Source organism: Protopterus annectens, chromosome 12.part0, assembly GCF_019279795.1.
Source record: "Protopterus annectens isolate FY-2018-M chromosome 12.part0, PAN1.0, whole genome shotgun sequence".
Lineage (NCBI taxonomy): Eukaryota > Metazoa > Chordata > Ceratodontiformes > Protopteridae > Protopterus > Protopterus annectens.
The window spans coordinates 803,138,923-803,154,438 of NC_056746.1; the positions used below are offsets into that span (position 1 = coordinate 803,138,923).

At 42.9% G+C, this 15,516-nt stretch overlaps 1 protein-coding gene across 1 annotated transcript in view; it reads left to right on the forward strand.

Moving 5' to 3' along the window:
- LOC122816215 (solute carrier family 22 member 5-like) overlaps window positions 1–15,516 on the forward strand; it is a 517,081-nt gene that overhangs the window by 317,017 nt on the left and 184,548 nt on the right. The window lies entirely within an intron of this gene.

Sequence of the window (15,516 nt, forward strand, 5' to 3'; positions counted from 1 at the left end):
TTTCTACCACATTTTTAAACCCTGTTTTTATTTTATCCCACTCATTAGCTATAACTTCTGAAGAAATTTCTATCTTCCCTAGTAACTGTCAAGATAATTCTTACTAGCCATTCCTTAAATTCCTCTTGTATTAACAAGTAGGTGGGAAAGCACCAGTGTCTCATTTTATTTCATTGGCCTATAGGGAGCTATGTGCAATTGAGTCTAAGGCAGGTCAAGCACTGGGTTTATACAAAATGTTGTATGAGGTGACATGTTTTGAAAATGCTAATATATGAGATAGTAACAGCCAGTTCAAAACCTTGAGGGCTGTACAGTGGTGGGTGTGGTATTGGTTATTATAGGTAAATTGTATTACTTTTTTATAGAGTGCTTCAGTCTTTGTTGTAACAGATGCCTGGAGATTAGTGATGATAGGGTCATATATAATAGGGAAGGGAGATGAAAGGTATTTGCAAGAGTAGTTTTACTCTCATTACTTTGTAAGTTTTAGTGTTTATAATGCATATCTAATTTTAGGTGCGTCTTTTTTACAATATTTTGAACATGGAGGTTATCTATTGTAACTCCAAGGAGTTTGGCATGGGAGACTTCTTCCATTTCAGTATTGTTTAACAAAAGGATTTTAAAATTAACATTGAGTGGGATGCATGATTTACGGAAGAATAATGGTAATTTGTTTTTCTGTAGATTGAACAATTACCATTTTTTATTTGACCTTAGATTTTGTAATCACAGTGTGCTTCCTGTTTGCAAAGTGTGATGATATTACAGTTTCTAACAGTAAAGGTGGGATAATTACTACGGCTATAAAATGTATAAGCCAGTTCGGTAACAAAGGCAAGCTGAAAAGAAAATAGATACACAAGCTTTAAATTAAAATGATTTTCTAAAGGCTGTGGAGGGTCATTACTTGGGTGTCAGTTTTTTTCTTTAGATCGTAGAGTACTTTACCATGTTTTATTGAAGTAATCATGTCATCCAGTTTGCAGTCATTAGAATATTGTTGGCTATCCAGATCATATTTCCTCTTTTGTATCTGAGAAGAATTATCCAAAAAGAAGCAACTCAAGTAAACAGCCCTGTGGGACACAACTAGTATCTTCTTGGAGTAAACAGGCGACCAACCCCTTACCCTGACACTTTTTTCCTGTTACTTGATATGTTTAATGTTTACAGATGTTTGTGTATCAAACTATGAATGGCATAGTGTAGAGCCATCTAATGAGATACTGCATTTGAGTACTTGTGATGATGTGCTTTAGATCATAAGTGTCAGGAAAATTCTACTAGGACAGCTGAACTTTATTTGGGGTTAATAATAGTCTCTTTAATTGATGGCAGGTGTACCCAAGAAGACTGAATGCTGTAATTAAATCAAAAGGTGATTCAACAAAGTATTGGTTTAAGTGTGTGCACACTTATACAACCAGCTTATTGTACGTTTTTTTATTTTTTATATTTTTCACCTAACAGATTTGTTTGTTTTTCAATTGAATTGTGCAGGTTATAGGTCACATTAAAGGTAGGAAAAGTTTTGAAATTATTTATTGTGGTCTCATTTTTTTATATCACAAAAACCTGGCATTTTAACAGGGGTGTGTACACTTTTTATATCCACTGTGTATATGTATATCAGCCGAACACATTCTAACGAAAGTGCTTTTCACCAAAAAAGCACTTTTGCTAAAGTGTGTTAAAAAAAAAATCTAAAGAATAACAAAATTAAAAAAAAAAACACAGAACTCACATTTACGAAGGGGGACAAGCCCCCCCTGCACACCCCCCCTACTTTTATTTCTCACTCCGAGATTGCACTACAGTAGGGAAAAGGGGTTATTCCCTTATCCCCACTTAGCTACGATCTCAACAACAGCCATCTCCCCACATTTTCACCCTTACTTAACCACACTTTTGCGAAAGTGCTTTTTCAGTGAAAAGAACTTTCGTGAAAGTGTGCTCGGCCGTTTCACTTTTGGTGAAAAGGCTGTTGGATCAATAGTATGAATCCCATACATATATATATATATATATATATATATATATATATATATATATATATATATATATATATATATATATATTTTGAGAGATAGAAAGACAGATGTGGGTGTTAGTAAAAATGTTGAGTGTGTGTAACATCAACAGCTGTCTAGTCTACTGCATATGCTTGACTAGACAGTTTTTCGACAGGTGTGTGAGATCAGCAATCCCAAGGAAGGGGAATATTCCCTTTTCCCCAGGGATTATGCTATCTTGGAGTTAGTATATGTACATGTTGTGTAATATATATATATATATATATATATATATATATATATATATATATATAAATGTATGTATATATATATATATATATATATATATATATATATATATATATATATACATACATAAATAATGTATATATATTGATCCAGGACAGTTGATCGAAATACCAACTGTCCGAATCCAACCCTACCGAACACCGTTTACCTAAAATGCTTTCACCGAAAAAGCAGTTTTGGTAAACGGAAGGTAAAACACAAACACACATACACAAAAACAAAAAAAACACATACACACACCATGTTTCACCCCCCCCCGTACCCCCTACTTTTATTTTCTCACTCCAAGATCGCACTACATTGGGGAAAAGGGAATATTCCTTTATCCCCACTGTAGTCCGATCTCACCCACTACCATTTCCCCCTGATTCCCTGTACTTTTACAAAAGTTTCACAAAAGCACTTTTTTCGTTAAGTGCTTTTGCGAAACTGACAGCCCATTTCACTTTCAGTGAAACAGTCTTTTAGTAGACTGTTCTAGACCCATATATATATATATATGTTTATATATATATATAGATATATATATATATATATATATATATATATATATATATATGTATATATATATATATGTGTGTGTGTGTGTGTGTATCCAACCTACAACTCTCTACCTCCACCACCTCCTGGTTTAACAGCTACCTCTCAAACAGATATCAGTCCGCCAGATGGCAGACATCCTTCTCCCTTTCCATCTTGTTAAGACCGGGGTTACCCAGGGTTCTGTTCTGGACCCCCTACATTTTAATATTTTTACATATAACCTCCATGTCTCCTGCCCCCACTCTTAGTACAGTACGCAGACGTTTTCATAATTATTAACACCTCTGTCAATATACAAAATCTAAAATCACAAAAAAGGCTAATAAAGTAGCTGGAAGCACAAACCCTACTTGTTAGATACTCCTCAAATAATAAATCCAAGTCCAAAGATGAAGGTTCATAGGTTGGTACTAGGCCATCGGCCCTAGGGCTTATACAAGCCTAGCCATAACAATTCCCTGGCTATTTCAAACCACACTATTTCCCTGAACCCCTGTCTAGCAGGGCGACTGACGTATAGGTTCATAGGTTGGTACTAGGCTATCAGCCCTAGGGCCTATACAAGCCTAGCCATAACAATTCCCTGGCTATTTCATCATCATCCCTTTCCACTTTGAATTATAGGATCTGAAGTAGGGAGTTCATTTGTCAGCAACCTGTGGGTCTTGGATCCGATATCAGATCCGAGCCGGCAACTTGTTTCAAGCTAATGGATCCAAGCTCCTAGCTCCTCCTTTCACCCATAATCCCCTGCTAACCCTCCATGACCTCAGATCTAGTTTGCCGCGCTTGTGGATAGCTGGATCCCCTTGAGCTCAGCAAGTGAATTATCAGATAAGTGTGTTTTTTCTGTCAAACTTTCCTTTTTTGTTTCAAAATATAACGTGTGTAAGTGTTAGGTACCCTTTAGTACAAAAATATATTTTTTTAATTAGTTTTTTCCCTCCCTTCATTTGGTCGTTAGTGAGTGTGTGTGTGTGTTGTGTTTTTGGGGCCTGTGTGTTTGTGTAGTTCTACCTTTTACTTTTAAGTATGGCTGAGGCCCCAAAAGCCATTTTTTCGAAATGTACCGAGTGTGGCCGTAAGCTCTCCCCAGCTGATGGCCACACTCTATGCGTTCGGTGCCTTGGGGTTGAACACCTCTCCTCAGGCTGTACCATTTGTGCAGTGTTCAACCCCAGGGCACTGAAAGAGTGGAGGTCGAAGCTGGTCTTGGCGGGACTTTTACCTCCGGACTCGGTTCCGTCCTCCGCTGCTCCCGTGGCTCCACTACAGCCTGTGGTTGCTGCCATTCCTGCCCCCCTCCTCTGTCTGGGACTCAAACTCCTGCCAAAGCGTCGGAGGACAGGGAGGCCAGGAGGGAGAAACGGAGGGAGAAGCACCACAAGCGGCGGGCCGAGACCTCCGTTTTGGCCCCGCCAGCTAAGCAGGCTTCTCCCTTCACTGCTTCTAGGTCTCCTCCTCCTCGGCTCCGATCCCCTTGTTTCTCCCCGGGGCCCAAGGAGGAGGAGGCCCGATCTCCATTGAGGTCATCGAGGTGGCATTCCAGGCCTGCCTCGATGACCTCTTTGAGATCTACTTTTAGTATGTCCGATGCAGACTTGGACCGGATGATGCGAAGGTTCATCCAGGCCCAGCTGCAGATGGGAGTGCTCTTGCCTCCCCCCCCTTCGGGGGGGAGCTCAACACCTTTTTTCCACCCTATTGCTCCTTCTCCGACACGCTACCCGAGTTCGGAGCATTCGGAGCCGAGCAGCGTTGGAGCCGGGGGTGGGTCGGCGCCGACAGTACTCAGTACTTCGGATCCGACCCTGCCCTCGAGCCTGTCAGATCCGACCTCTCGGAGCCGTGGCCCGAGCTTCGGATCCGAGGGATTCAGTGTGCTTTGGCTCCGTCCAGGTCGGAGCGCACTGGTCCTTCGGATCCGATGGTCTCGGTGCCGGTTCTGATCCCTTCATCGGATCCGAGTGGGAGCCAACTTTCGGATCCAAGAGAGAGTGGTTCTCCCTTGGCCTTCGATGTTGTGGAGAGGGCTCTGTTGAGAGCATCCTGACCCCCGGTCCTTGTTTCAGCTCTTCCCTGCACTCCTCTCTGCTGGGCCAGGCTTCCATCACCCGGCCAAAGGGACAGCCTGCTTCATTGTCACAGATGGTTCCATTGGAACAAGATGCTGCTGGCGAGGCCTCCTCGGACAGCCCCCCCAAGGAAGTGCCCCGCAAGCATAAGTGCAAGAGGAGGCACGTGGACTCCCCTGAGTCTTTAACCGAGGACACGGACTTGGAAGAAGGGGAAGGCTCCCCAAGATCGCCCCCTGAGGATGTCTCCTTTGGAGACATCATGGAGATGCTGAGGATCAGAGGTGGGTGGTCTGCCCCCAAGTCTTCCTCCGATGAGTCCGTGTTTCTGGAGGCATTCGAAGCAGGCCTGTCTACCTCTTGGGTGTCCCCTCCAGCCGACCCCCTAGTGGACCTCATTACCACCAGGGCATGGAAGGATACGGACACCGTGGAGCCAATACCAAAACGCCTGGACAAAATACTTAGCCCCCCCTCAGACCGATCACACGGGAGTAAGGGTCCCTCCATAGATGCCATGTTGACGGCAGCAGCCACGAAGAGGGAATTGGCTCAGGAGAGCCTCTCAGTCCATCCACCGAGCAAGGAGTCCCGCTTGATGGACCGCTTATAGAAGTGAGTTTTTAGTTCAGCGACCTTCTCGGTAAGGTCTCTGAACTATATGGCACATGTCATCAGGATGCAGTGGGATCTTATCAAAGAATAAGCTGCCTCCCCTCCTGAGTCCATGTCGGCAGATGACAAGCAATTGTACTCCACCCGAATGGCCACTCTGAGATCAATTTCTAATACCTCTATGCGGCTATTGTCCCACGCCACAGAGGGAGCCGCTAGGGCTAGCGGAGCAGGCCTAGTCATGAGACGTCAGGCCTGGCTCACTCATTGTGACTTTGCGGAGCCTTTTAAAGCGTCCTTTGCGAATGCCCCTTTCGATGGTTCTGCCCTGTTTGGCAAAACGGTTCGTGAGACACTTGTCCAGAGCGAGAAGGACGGGAAGACGTCTGCCGTCGGAGTCCGCTTCTCTGCTCCCCAGCGGTCCTTTTCGAAGAACCAAAAGGGTCAGAAGAAGATGTGGTTCCGGAAATCGCAACATTCCCAACCCACTCCGGACAACCAGTGCTACCGTGGCAGAGGAGGACAGGGAGGACGCCGCCCCAGGGGCAGAGGGGCTCAGAGGAACTTTGGGTCCAGAGAACCTTTCTCTGAGCGGCCTGCGCAGCAGCCCTGAAGGGTTGCACGGCTGCTCCACTCTGGAGGCAGTCGGGGGGGCGCTTCTCGGAGCACCTAGCGGCATGGGAGTCTATCACTACAGACTGCTGGGTGCTTCGCATTATATCCAGAGGGTACAAAATACCATTACTCCATGTCCCCAAACTCAAAAACCTCCCCGATGTACCACCTGATCAGAGGGAGGCCGCAGCTGCAGAAATTCAGCAGCTGCTCAGAAAAAGAGCCATCCAGCCCGTCCCCCAAGACCAGCTCGGATTAGGGTTCTACTCCAGGTTCTTTTTGGTGCCAAAAAAGACGGGGAACTTGAGACCGATTCTAGACCTTTCCCGCTTGAACCAGTAAGTAACCAAGGAAAAATTCCGAATGGTCACTCTTCAATCTATTCTTCCCCTTTTAAGGGAAAACCATTGGATGTGCTCTATAGACCTCAAGGATGCGTACTACCACATTCTAATGGACAGAAGATCCATGAGGTTCCTCCGCTTCCAGCTGGGAGCCAGTCACTATCAGTTCAGGGTCCTTCCCTTTGCCCACCACAGCCCCCAGGGTGTTCACCAAGGTATTAGCAGTGATTGCGGCCCACCTGAGACTCCAGGGAATACAGGTCTTTCCATACCTGGATGACTGGCTCCTGACCGCCTCAACAAGGCATCTACTTTGCTCAGTCAGAGATTTCTTTCTCCACCTAGCCCCACAGTTAGGCATTACCATCAATGTCGACAAATCCCTTCTGGCCCCAACACAAGTCATAGAATTCATAGGTGCCAGAATAAACAGCAGAGAGCTACGAGCCTTCCTAACCTCTGAGAGAATACGGAATTTGCAACTCCATGTGCGGGCTATCCTCCAATCAGAGACTTCTCCAGTGGAATTGGTCTTGAGGGCACTAGGCTCCATGGTGGCAGCGCTTATGCTTCTTCCATGCACCCGTCTGAACATGCAGGTACTGCAATGGACACTTCTAGTGCAATGTTCCTTTCTATCCCTTCCTCTTCACCACCCCATTGCTATCAGCAAGGTTTGCAGGAGGGCTCTTATGGTGGCTCCAAGCCTTGGACCTCCATATGGGCCGTCTCATCTGCACCTCTCCCCCTCTCACCACAGTGACCACGGACACCTCCCGCCTTGGGTGGGGGGGCATTATTCAGGCAGGACAGTCCAAGGCACGTAGAACAACACAGAGACCTCCCTGCATATCAACGTTCTAGAGATGAGAGTGGTGCTGTTCACGTTGCAAGCACTTCAGGATCTCCTCCCCATAGGAACTATTGCGATTCAGTCGGACAACATGTCTGTTGTCTGGTACATCAACAAACAGGGGGGAACCAGATCTTACCCCCTATGCCGCGAAGCCATGAGAGTATGGGAATGGGCGATCTCCACCAACTGCTTTCTCATTGCAACGCACATTCCGGGATGGACCAACATCCTAGCGGACAAGCTCAGTCACACCCTTCTTACCCCGTACGAGTGGTCTCTCAATCCACTAGTAGCGAAGCAGATTTTCACAATCTGGGGGCAACCCTGCTGCGATCTTTTTGCATCTCCATCAAACACCAAATGCGACAATTTCTTTGCTCTAATCCCCCCTCCAGGGGAAACTCCAAGAGACGCTCTGGTGCATGCTTGGCCACCCGGTCTACTTTATGCCTATCCTCCGCTACCCCTGATGCTGCAACTCTTACAGAAAGCCTCACGGTTGGGGAGCAGGATGATCCTCATTGCCCCATTCTGGCCTCGGCAAATTTGGTTCCCTTACCTGTGGTCTCACCTTGTGAATCCTCCTTGGATTCTAGATCCCACTCCGGATCTCATCTCCCATCCGTCGAACTTACCGACCCCAAACCTGGGCAATCTGAAACTGACAGCTTGGTTGCTCCAGTTCCACTCCTAGTTAGGACTTCGGTATCTCTTCACCAGTCAAAGCCATCCTTGTGGCAGCGCATAAGCCTTCCACCAGGAAAGTGTACCACAGTAAATGGAAACGTTTTTCCATCTGGGCGGAGCATCATGATCTAGATCCCTTTATGGCTCCTCTTCCGTCTATACTAGACTTCCTAACCGAGCTCTTTCAGGAAGGCACTAGTTGTTCAACTGTCAAAGTGCAATTGGCAGCCATATCACATTACCATGTGGGACATGATACAGGGCCATTGATGTCGGCCAAGTTGTGTAAAACCTTTCTCAAGGGCACCTTCTTACTTAGACCCCCTATAAAGGAAGCCGTGCCACCATGGGATCTTGCACTAGTTCTTCAAGCCTTGACTGCTCCACCTTTTGAACCCGCTGCTTCAGTAGATCTCAAATTCCTGTCTTGGAAAACAGCATTCCTTGTAGCCATCACTTCAGCAAAGAGAGTTTCGGAACTTCAAGCTCTTTCTGTGAAGCCTCCTTATTTGATCTTTCACCCAGACAGAGTGTACCTCAAGATCAATCCCTCTCTTCTTCCCAAGATAGCATCAGAAACCAACATAAATCAATCCATAAATTTACCGGTTTTCTTCCCTAAATACCAGAATAAGGGAGAGTACAAGCTGCACTCATTAGATGTTCATAGGCAGCTTCATTTTTATACTCATAGAACAGCTGGCCATAGGCAATCCGACCAGCTGTTCATTTCCTTTGCCAAATTTAATTTGGGGAAAGCAATTTCAAAAGTATCTTTATCACGCTGGATTTCTCAATGTATCCTATTGGCGTATCAAGCCTCTGGGAGACCCGCACCAGAAGGAGTTTGTGCTCATTCCACCCACTCCATTTCTACTTCTGCGGCCTTTAAGTCTAGAGTTCCATTGGATGATATTTGTTCGGCAGCCACTTGGGCTTCATCTCATACCTTTATTAACCACTACAAACTGGACGTGATTTCTAGAGGGAGAGCATCCTTTGGCTCTGCTGTGCTTTGCAATATCCTTCCATGATGGTCACACAAGGTGCAGGTAGTTGGGGACTCTGTCCCACAGGTTGCTGACAAATGAACTCCCTACTTCAGATTTTGAAGTTATGTACTCACCATAACTTTCCATCTGAGTAGGTAGCTTCATTTGTCTGCAACCATCCCCCCCTCCTTCCCCCTGGCCTTCTTTGGATCTATTTGTAGTTGGATACCCATTTTTTTGGGTATATATTGAGGGGCAAACTCGATCTGAGGTCATGGAGGGTTAGCAGGGGATTATGGGTGAAGGGAGGAGCTAGGAGCTCGGATCCATTAGCTTGAAACAAGTTGCCGGCTCGGATCCACCTACCAACTCAGATGGAACGTTATGGTGAGTACATAACTTCTAATTTCTGCTTGTGCTATGTATAGGAGCCTTAACTGTTTAGCTCTGAAATACCCTTTCAAATCAAGTAATCCCAAACCGCCTTGTTCAGTTGGAAAATCACCTTACCCCACTTGACAGTTGCTGTCTTCCTGTCCCAGATAGAATCCTTCAGCTCTTTATTAATTGCTATCAGCAACTTCTCTGGTTGATAAAAATATGCCTGACCTGTGTATAAAACTTGGAGTTTGTTTTATGTTTTGTGACTCATATAGACATAAAGAGATGAAACTAAAGTGGCAATCAGTTGAAAGTTTAGAACTTCAAAGAATGGACTAAAAATTCTGAACTGAGACGTCTGGAGAAATGACTTAAATCATCATTATCATCAACAACCTCCTTTTTCCCATTTTGTACATGTGATCAGGTTGTCAGGTCACTTGTCTCCATCTCTGCCTATTTAAATGCCCATCTCCTACCTTCTTCGACACTCATGCTTGTCCAGACTGTCTTCTGCTTTCCTGCACACCGTAATCTGTTTTCTTCTTCTGACTGTTCCTGTAATTGGAGCTACTTTGACTTTTGCTTTTATGTCCTCATTTTTTTGTCTTTCTGATATTTTGCATCCTACCCCCCTGTCTCAGGCACTTTATCTCCATCACCTCTAGCTTCCTCAGCTGATCTGCCTTTACTGCCCAGGTTTTTTGTACCCTACAGTACTTCTGTCGTACACTATACCTGACACACTATGCCAGTTGGCTGCAGCCTCTCTGATTCTAGCTTTGACCTCCTCATTCAGATTTCCCTTCTGCTCAACTACCCATCCCAGATATCTGAAGTTTTTAACCTGTTCCACTGTTTTCACTTCTGTCTCAATTCTCAGCATTTTCTAATGCCCCCTGTCTGCTGCCATTACAATTTTCTTATCTGTACTCAGTTTCATCCCATGTGCCTTCAGTTTTGTTTTCCATTTCCCTAGGCTTTGCTGAAGTTCTTGCTCAGTCTGCTTGTAATGCCACATTGCCTGCATACAACTTTCTTGACCTATCTCCTCTGACCTGTTTTCTAATTTAATCCATCACCAGTATGAACAGCAGTGGGCTCAGAGTTGAACCCGATGCACACAGACTCTCATTAGGAACCCCTATGTAAAACTGAACACTGTTCATATTTGAGTCATTCGGTCCTTGTACATAGCTTGTACTAATTCTACCAATATTTTTGGGACCCTGAACCACCAAAGGACAGCCCAAATCAGCTTTCCTGGTACCTTGTCATATGCTTTCTCCAAGTCTAGGAATGTGTTTTTCTCATTTCCAACATCTTCTCAAGTGTCTGTTTCACTGTTAACATAGAGTATTTTGTGCTGCATCCTGATCTGAATCTAAACTGCTCATTTTCCATTTTAGTTTCTACTGCTGTCCATATTAATCAGTCACCTTCAACAGAATTTTCATGCAGTGTGTTAGGAGTCTGATACCTCTGTACTGCCTACAGTTGTGGATGTCCCCTTTTTTCTTGAACACTTGCACTAGTATGATTATTCTCCAGTCATTTGGGATATGTCTTCCACCAGGATAAACTATATCCCTAAACTTGAACAAGTACCTATTCATACCTTACAGCTCCTTTCTCTCTCTCTCTCCCCCTCACTCACTTCCTTACTTTTAACAGTTTGTCTCTGCTGGCTTTATCTCTAAATATACCATAAGCCTGCTTTTCCTTTTACTTCATATTGCAATTCTTGTTTGTATTATACTAAATTACCTTTAATTTCTCTGTAGACATGCTACAATTTTTCTAAATATTAAATCATAGTCATATAACTTGCATCTATTCTGAAACAATGTTTTCATATTATGACTAATTTTGTATAATTATTGAAAGATTATATGTTTTCACATTATTTTTGAATATTTTAAAATTTTGGGCTCCACCCCAGTTGGACTTGCCTTGTAATCAAATATCAACAAATAAATAAATAAAATAAATCTGCATTTGAACCTATGCCCCATTTTAAAAGAATGTTTGTTTTAATGAAAACCCTGAAACAAACAAAAAAAAACACATCTCCAGAACACTCTCATAATCTATTAACTTAAAACAAATATACAAAACTATGTACATCTCTGAATAATGAACTTTAACCCTAGTGATCCCAAATTGACAGCTGCACCCACACACATTAACTAACCTAAAATTAAGGTCATCCATGTTAATGTCCATTACATGCTCCTACATACACTATTTGCTGTCTGCTTTTGTCTTATCTTTATTCCCCTCTCAGATGTGAAAGCAGCTTGTATGATTACAAAAAACATTAACTTTTAGCTTTAAGAAAAATTGCAACAAAACAATTCTGTTTAATTAAAACTCATAAATTGTTCTGGAAATAAAACAGGTGAAAAAAGAAATAAACAAAAAAAGCTTCACCAAAAAACTAAGGAAACTCAGGAGCTCAAATATATTTTTGAACTTTTTAATAAATAAATACAAAAATAAAGTTTAAAAAGATGAGAAAACTCATCAGCAAAGTCTGCAGTGACATTGACTAGGAATCAGGATTGAACCCTAGAGACGTAAGTTAAAGATTTTGACCACTGAGCTAATGTACTGCCTTTTGACTGGCTGTTTTTACTTTTTATTTATTAAAAAGTTTAAAGGTTTGAGTTGCTGACTTTCTTCAGTTATTTGATGAAGTTTGTTTAGTTCTAGAAAGAGGTCAAACTAATAGGTTGATGTGTCGTCCCAACAAAATACCAAACCTACATTTACAATGTTTGACTTTCTCACTGAATTTAGTAGTCTCCTATTTGTGTCTAACAGTATCATTTCCCAATCCTGTTCTCCCAACTTTCCTTCCTACATTCCACAGCTCTGTTTTAAACACATAAAAAGGAACAACATTGAACCACTACTTGAGCAGAAATGTTAAATGTGTACTCCTCAAACATACATACAACCTGATCCAAAGCACCATGTCTTCCGACTGAAAAACTGCTAGAGTAAATCCACTCTCAAAATAAACCAACCACTCCAAGCCATCACATTTTGCCCAGTTTCCATTCTCTCCACACTAGGAAAAACCTTAGAGAAATATATCTACATGGGTCTACTTCAAATGAGCGAAAGCTCACAATATCGACTCCCAGATCATTGAGATGAGTTTGCCAAAACTACAAAACATTGAAACTACACATTGAACCTCAGAACATTGAATAAAGGTCAATAGTCAGTAGCAGCATTGTTAACATACCTGTAAATGTGCCCTTTTCTTCGTGGTAGTGTGATCTCGGAGTTGGTATATTTAATTTATGGGGGGGTGCATTTGTTCATTTTAAGGTGGTTTGGCAGTATGCGTAGAGTCAGTAGTAGATGATGAACATGCGGTGTACGGTGAGTTATTTATTAGATTTGATTACCGGATAGTTTATGTTGATGTTTTGTTATAGTTTTAATTGTTGGATTGGTTAGGGATAACAGGAGGGTTAGTTTCGATATTCCGAGGTTCAATGTTGTGTAGTTTTAATGTTTTTCAGTTTCAGCAAACTGGTCTTGATGATTTCGGATTCGATGTTGTGAGGTTTTGCTGATTTGAAGTTGATCCATCTACATACAACTAACACAATCAGCAACTGCAATATATTTTACACAGTCAATATGTTTTTTGGGCAGGGCACAACACAATAGCAGTACTTTGGGGTCTCACAAATCAAATCCTTGTAGGAATGGACAAGGGGCAGCTGATAGGCACCATTTCTATTAACCCCTCCAAAGCATTTGACTCAGTGGATCACAAAATTCTTTTAAACCACCTATCTGAAATTGGAATTAGCCAAGAAACTATTCCATGGTTCCAGAACTATTTAAAAGACACTTTACTGTCAAAGGCCAGTCCTCACTCTCTTTTTTAGTTAATCTCAGAAAAGGTGTCCCATAAGGCTATATCCTTGGACCCCTCTTATTCTTCACCACTGTCAGAAAACTTCCCCTTGTCCTTCTTCACCCATCTCTGCTACTTTATGGAGATAACATGGTTATATTCCAATCAAATTAGTTCCTCACAGCACTACAAAAACTAATTCAGTTCATAGGTAGGTACTAGGCTATCGGCCCAAGGGCCTATGTAAGTCTAGCCAATAAGGTTCCTTGGCTTATGCCACCCCAGAAAGTTATTTTCCTGTGCCACAGTCGAGCAGAGACACAGACATGATCTTCGGGGTGTTTTTCCAATTTCCCATCCACTCATCAAGATTTTTCTTGGAGTGCTAATGAAGAACTTTAATTGACATAGATGGGTAGCCTGTTCCAGAGTATGGGAAGTCTCTAGGATAGGAATCTATCCCTCCAGCATGTTCTGTTTATTGTGGTGACAAGGTTTAGGTCCCTAGAGCGTGTAGCTCGGAGAGATTGGGATTTCTTTAGATGTAGCATGTCCAACAGCTCTGGGTTTGCATAGTTTTTTATGTTAGGCAGAGATCACCTCGGAGTAGACGATATGCTACGGAGTAAAGCTGCAGTTTTTTGAGGCGGTCAGTGTAGGGCATTTGTTTGAGTCCAGTAATCCTCTTTGTGAGGTACTTCTGTGGCCTTTCCAGCTGCTGCAGATGTCTTGAGAGGTACATTCCAAAAGGGGAGTTGTACTCTATAATGGGTCTAATGAGTGTCGAGTAGAGGGGAACGATGACCTCTTTTTTCCTGGATGATTAAAACAAAAAACTACTAATTAACATATTCACAACAAAAACATGCTTTTTGACACCAGATAGAAGCCCCACAAAACTCATTCCCATTTACAAATATTTGATCATAACAACAGTGCCTTAGAAAACATTAACACTTTCAATTACCTGGATCTGTGACTAGGCCAAGATTTCAGGTTTGCTTTCCATCTCATCAAAATCAGGAAAACATTTAACTCACTGCTATTCTGGGCCAACAAATTTTCCTCATTTCTATTCAGAGCATCCAGATCAGCCATCAGTAAACAGTAAAAACATCCTCTTCTCACAGCTGGATTGCAGCGTCCCATAGGTAAAATCTGCTTCAATTATCAATAAAGTCTGCAGGTTCATCAGTCTCTCCTCCAAGTGTAAACACCTCTACATAACCCTAAAAAGGCAAAATGGTTCCCATTCAAACAAATAACTGACTTCCTCTTAGGCTCCCAACTATTCAAATGTTTATACAACCAAACATTCTTCCCCTTAGCAGCAGAACTGGTATGTTAACCCCCATCCTGTTTTGTTGGCCATAGTATAGATTGGATTCAGAGTGGCTAAATCCAGTTTTTTTTGAGGATTGAACACTACAAATCAGGACATACTCTTTTGGAGGACCCACCCCCCCATACCCTCAAAGCAGGAGCATACAGTAGGACTGTCTAACTGAAAGCTTTTGATTAAGGGTTGAGTTTGAGCTATGTCATTGGTGCAGGGCTCAGTTTTAGCTTTTTCATTGGTGCAGGGCTCAGTTTGAGCTTTTTCATTGGTGCAGGGCTCAGTTTGAGCTTTTTCATTGGTGCAGGGCTCAGTTTGAGCTTTTTCATTGGTGCAGGGCTCAGTTTGAGCTTTTTCAATGTTTTTTTTTTTTTTTTTGTATTAGCTGCTTTGCTATTGTTTGTGCATAGTGCAGCATCGCACACTGCTGCATATAGATGGTTACCATTTCTGGTTATAGACGCAAACGTCTTACCTGTTAAATATTTCCTTAGTACACTGCTTGTAATCCATTGGGGAGTTTGCGCAATTTTGCTTCACAGTCAAGTGGAAATTTTGGGTCAATATCAGAACATTGAAGTATTAAAACTTTGAATGTTCTGATATCGAACACTATTCAGTGAACGCTAAAAATAGCAAATTCTTTCCTCAGGAAAGAATTTGGTTGACCGTTTCTGTGGCTTTGCTATTCTTAGAGCTGTGGTGGAAAGTTATGGGTTGGGTTCAGGTAAGTGTGCGATTGTTTGCACATTAGGGTTAGGGGCGGGTTAAGTGAGTTAGGGTTAGGGTGCAGGTTAGGCATGTGTGCGATAGTGACAGACTTTAGGGTTGGGTTGTTTAGGTGAGTTAGGGCACGGGTTAG